The sequence below is a fragment of the Montipora capricornis genome, chromosome 11, assembly GCF_036669925.1.
Source record: "Montipora capricornis isolate CH-2021 chromosome 11, ASM3666992v2, whole genome shotgun sequence".
In the NCBI taxonomy this organism is placed as follows: Eukaryota; Metazoa; Cnidaria; class Anthozoa; order Scleractinia; family Acroporidae; genus Montipora; species Montipora capricornis.
This window is the reverse complement of record NC_090893.1, coordinates 37117813-37122812: the sequence shown is the minus strand read 5'-3', so window position 1 is coordinate 37122812 and position 5000 is coordinate 37117813. Positions and strand designations below refer to the sequence as shown.

The 5000-nt window shown below is 41.0% G+C and overlaps 1 protein-coding gene across 3 annotated transcripts in view; it reads right to left on the bottom strand.

Annotated features, from left to right (window-relative positions):
• Positions 1-5000, bottom strand: part of LOC138022858 (uncharacterized) — a 295342-nt gene that overhangs the window by 242636 nt on the left and 47706 nt on the right. The gene's annotated exons all lie outside the window — the stretch shown is intronic.

Genomic DNA, 5000 nt, shown 5'->3' with positions numbered 1-5000 from the left:
TCAAATCAAATGTAAACAACAATATAAGCTGAATAAACATTATCATTATCATTATCATTATCATTATCGTTATCATTATCATTATTGTTTGCCCCCTCACAAGTGTAAAGCTAATTTGCATGATAATAGTAAATCCAACATGGCGGCCATCGTGAATAAGGTTTATTCACTGTTAGGGAGCCAGTTAAGCAACGACAACGTCACAAATTTGCATATTTAGTAGGCAAAAACAATAGCTTTGCACGCCCTGCACGTGCGTTTTCCACTTTTGTTCCTCTTTTTGGCGTCGTCAGCAAAACAACAACGTGAAATAGCGTAATTTGAGGTTTTATGAAGAACGTCAGCACTTGAGGATAAATTTTCAGTTTCTCCCCTAAATTAAGTGCCGTCTCGACCATTGTCATGTTCGAGAAACTACCACACCCTTGCCACATTAAAAAGGTTGAAATAGTCACGTACCGATTAAAACTACGCAGATTTATATTTTGAGATGACGTTCTCATTGCCGTCGGCGTTGTCGTTGCTTAAGCTCCCTATTATCGTGAATTTAGAAGACTGAAAGCCTGATATGGATCATGGGAGATGGTCATATATTTTCTGAAAGACAACCCAAGTGTATGGCCATAGGACTCGAACCTAGGAATGCTCATTGTTAACCCGTCACCTAACCACTTGACCACCACACCGCTAGCTGTTCAGGGACAATATCTTAAACACTATTTGATAAAGCTGTAGTATCACTAGCTCGCCAACAAACAACATTAGGTCTGTTTTCAAACTTCACGACAAAGCTAAAGATTTTAAAATCAAAGCTTAGGTATAAATTATTAATCTAGTTTAGCCCTAATTACTCAGAACTTAAGGAACGACAACAGCGACGACAACGAGAACATCGCAAATTTTAAGCAATTATTGGATGAGGTTTTTGTGATATCCGGAATAATCAAGGCCGAAGTAAGTGTTATCAGCCGAAGCCGAAGGCTGAGGCTGATAACACTAACACCGAGACCTTAATTATTAGGGGGATAACAGAAACCGAATCTAATAATTGTTTTATTATACATTGTTTTGAAGAAAATAACGACAAACGCATTATCGCAGCGACCACAGAGTTTGCAAACACATTGATCTTGGAAATCATGCATTTAGCCAATGAGAAGACAGATGGTGACTACAATGTATAAGAAACATAGCTAGCGGACAAAAACAACAGCTTTGCACGCTCTGCACGTGCGTGTTTCGTTTTTGTCCATTTCTTTGCCGTCTTCTGCAAAACAACAACGTGAAATAGCCAAATTTGAGGTTTTATCAAGGAAGTCGGCACTTGAGGATAAATTTTCATTTTCTCCCCTAAATTAAGCGCCGTTCCGACCAGTGTCATTCTTGAGGATACCACACCCTCGGGTCCAATTAAAAAGGTTGAGATGGTCACGAAGTGATTACAATAACGCGAATTTATATTTTGAAATGACGTTCTCGTTGCTGCCGCCGTCGTCGTTGTTTAAGTTCTTATTGATTTCGCGGAAATTAGCGCGCCTTTTTTGGCGTAGTCACCATAATTTAGAAGTTTTTATTTAATTTTCTGAAAAACGCGCCAAAAAGGGCTTGCCGTCCCGTTTTTTTCCCGCCATATGGGTCGGAAGTAGAATGTAATGCGGAGTACTTGTAATAGCCCACTTTTGGTATTTTAAAATTCGGTCCTAAACAAAAGGCATGATCTCGAGGTTCTGGGAAATAAACTCATTTGTATTTAAACCCAGAGCCTCGAGATGATGTAGTTTGCTTTAATATATCGAAATTAGGCTATTTTAATTTGTTTTGCACATACAATTTTAATCAGCCAGTGAAAAAAAAAATGAACTTTTAGGTGCGACCAGATCCTTTCGTTTCGCCGACCACGTGACCAAAAGAAACAGAGGGCTCTGGCCCGGCGACGAGAATGGTATTGTAATCACTTGATGCGATTTGGTACATTAAATCCAGCATTAAAATAGTGCATCAAAATGGTTTCCCTGAGACGGATTGACGGGATCGTAGTGAGCATTGAAATCACCAAGAAGTACGAGGGCATTTTGGGGATTAGACAAAGCCCTATCAACGCTACATTGCAAATTCGTAAGAAAATTAATGTTGGCTTGAGCATTTACACAAGGTGGACCGTAACAAACATCACAAAAAAAAGTTCAAGCCCATTGACTTCTAAACAAATGGGATGACACTGAGAAAGCAATACCTCCGTACCGCCTCCCATCCCTTACGTATCAAAGCGCATAATAGGACAATAACCTGGAATGTCAAAAGGAATCGCTTGAAATGGAATAAATTAACCATGTCTCAGAGATACTGAAGGTAACTGAGATATGACTGGTAATAAAAATAAAAGATGAGAGCAAAAGCAAATACATTTAATTAAAGAGCAATCGTTGAAAAAGCCTATCGCCGCCCTATAAACCTCCAAGCTAACCTCCATTATATATAGTAGCGAATAGAAGAAATAGAAAATAGCTCACCTCCTGCGGCTGCTCAAGTGTATAGAGAAATTATGAGTTCAAGAAAAATGACAAAAATATATCAGAACAGGGATCATATTTGATTAACTATGCAGCTGCCAAGGCTTGGGACTCCAAAATGCCATAAAACTAATGAGAATGAATGTCCTTAACTTCATTTAGCGGGCATGTGGGTAGAGCGGTAACCTTGTTTTATCTTCCGACGGGATGTATGGACGAACGCGTCCATCAACATTGAGAAATACTTTAACGTCGATCGTCCACACCGGAGTATCTTTATGCTCATGTCTTGCCATCTGTAAAAGTTTTTGGTTAACAAAATTAAGGTCTTTGTAAACTGTGAAACCATCCCCTCCAGCGCCGCTTTCTTAGCCCTCAAAACCCTTAATTCTTGAACTTGACTATGATCGCACGGCTGCCATCTTGTCTTTCCGTCTAACCCTGTGGGCTCTATCAATCTCCCATGCGTCAAATTCTAAACCCATGTCCCAAAGAAAGAACTCTAAGCCTTTCTTAGGGAAGGCTTTGTTATCTCCCTCCTGAACTCCATAGATACGTAAACTTTCCCTTCGAGAATACTGCTCGTTGTTATTTTGTTTAATTCATTCATCACGAGAATATTGGAACCCACAAATGACCAGCTCTCAATGTCACTGGCTTCATAGCTCAGTTGGTTAGAGCATCGCGCCGGTATCGCAAGGTCACGGGTTCAAACCCCGTTGAAGTCCTGAATATTTCAGGCTTCTTTACACAATTGCAAAAGTTGCCCTCATAACTGCGACGATCATAGCTTCACTTGATTTCATATCCACAGTCCATATATGATCCATTTCATATATCATTTCATCGTTGATTCATTCCTCACGGGAACATTGGAACCCGCAAATGACCAGCTCCCAACGTCAGTGGCTTCAAACCTCAGTTGGTTACAGCGTCGCACCGGTATCGCGAGGTCACGGGTTCAAACCCCGTTGAAGTCCTGAATTTTTCAGGCTTCTTTACGCAATTGCAAAAATTGCATTCATAACTGCGAGAGTTATAGCTTCTTCACTTGACATTCCTCTATGCTGATTATTCCACGTCCCCTCTAATTTTTTAAAGTACAGCCGATCTACCTCAGCCTGCACGTGTAATGCGCGATAAATGGTCATCAGCTTTCGTGTTTTGCGATCCATTACTTTTAGCTCTTCCTTGGCCCAATCAACAATTCCTGCCTCGTACTTTACAATGGAAACTGCTCTAAAGTTTATTGCTTTCATCGTATTTTCAGTATGGAGTTTAATATTGTCTTAACTGTACGAAAATATTCCTTCTGGATCCTGTCCTTCATTTTGCTATGTTTTATATCATCCGCTTCTAGCACCCCAAGATATTTGTAGTTTTCAGTGATCGCATCTTTTTTTTCCCCGGTTGCATGATTTCTTCACTTTGGAACACTTTTTCGCGTTTCATCAATAGGATTGCACACTTTGGTATTCCGAACTCCATTGGCATATCTTCGGCCACAATTCTAACTGATGGGACGAGAAAGTCAACTTGATTTTCATGTTTACCATATGGCTTCTTAAGATCGTCCATAAAAAGCAAATGATTAATCATTCCCTTCCCGTCGCCAGGATCATATCCCGCCTTTATTTTTCGTAGCACGAGTGTTAGTGCCCGGATATGCGATATCACAAAAAGGAGGGATGAAAGGCTGTCTCCTTGAAATATTCCTCTTCTGTTATGAACTTCGCCAAGAGCTTCACCTCCAGCGGTTAAAACTGTCTTCCACTGTTTTATGTTGTTTTGGATCAAACCCACCATATTCTGCGCTATACCAAACATCCTCATACAAAGTACCTCAGCTCCCTCCGTATTATCATTATCATTATCATTGTCATTTGGTCTGCGGCACCGTTGAAGATATTTCCTAAGAACATTACCTGGTATGGCAGAATTATTTTAGCCACTTGAGGGCGCGATTAATGAAGTTCCCATACCAGCTGTCACTGGCCCATACACTCTCACTTAAGGAGAGCGCGACCTCCTTGGTGGCCCTGTGCGCATGGGAGGCCTTGAATGAGACCTCATCTTCTGAATACGAGGCTTCAATCAAAGTTACTAATCCGCTCGTGAGGCGAATTGTTGAGCAAGAGTACCAGCTTCCAGATGCCTCAGAAATTCGAACTCTGCAACTGAGTACAGGAAAACAAAAAGATGACTGTCTAAGTGAGAGGCTAGAGCAGGTGAACAGCTGCTAAGAGAGCTGTTGAGTTAGCTACAGAGAAGGGATCGTCAAATTGGCTGACCGTGATTCCTCTCAAATAGCTAGATTACAATCTGAATAAGAAGGAATTTAGAGATGCAATACGACTGGGAAATAACGGGAACACCCATGATTTGCATATGTGGTGTTCAGTTTAGCGTGGATCACGCAATGGTCCGTCAGCGCGGCGGATTCATTATCTAGCGCCATAACGAACTTCAAGAGTTGGAAGCAGAGATGCT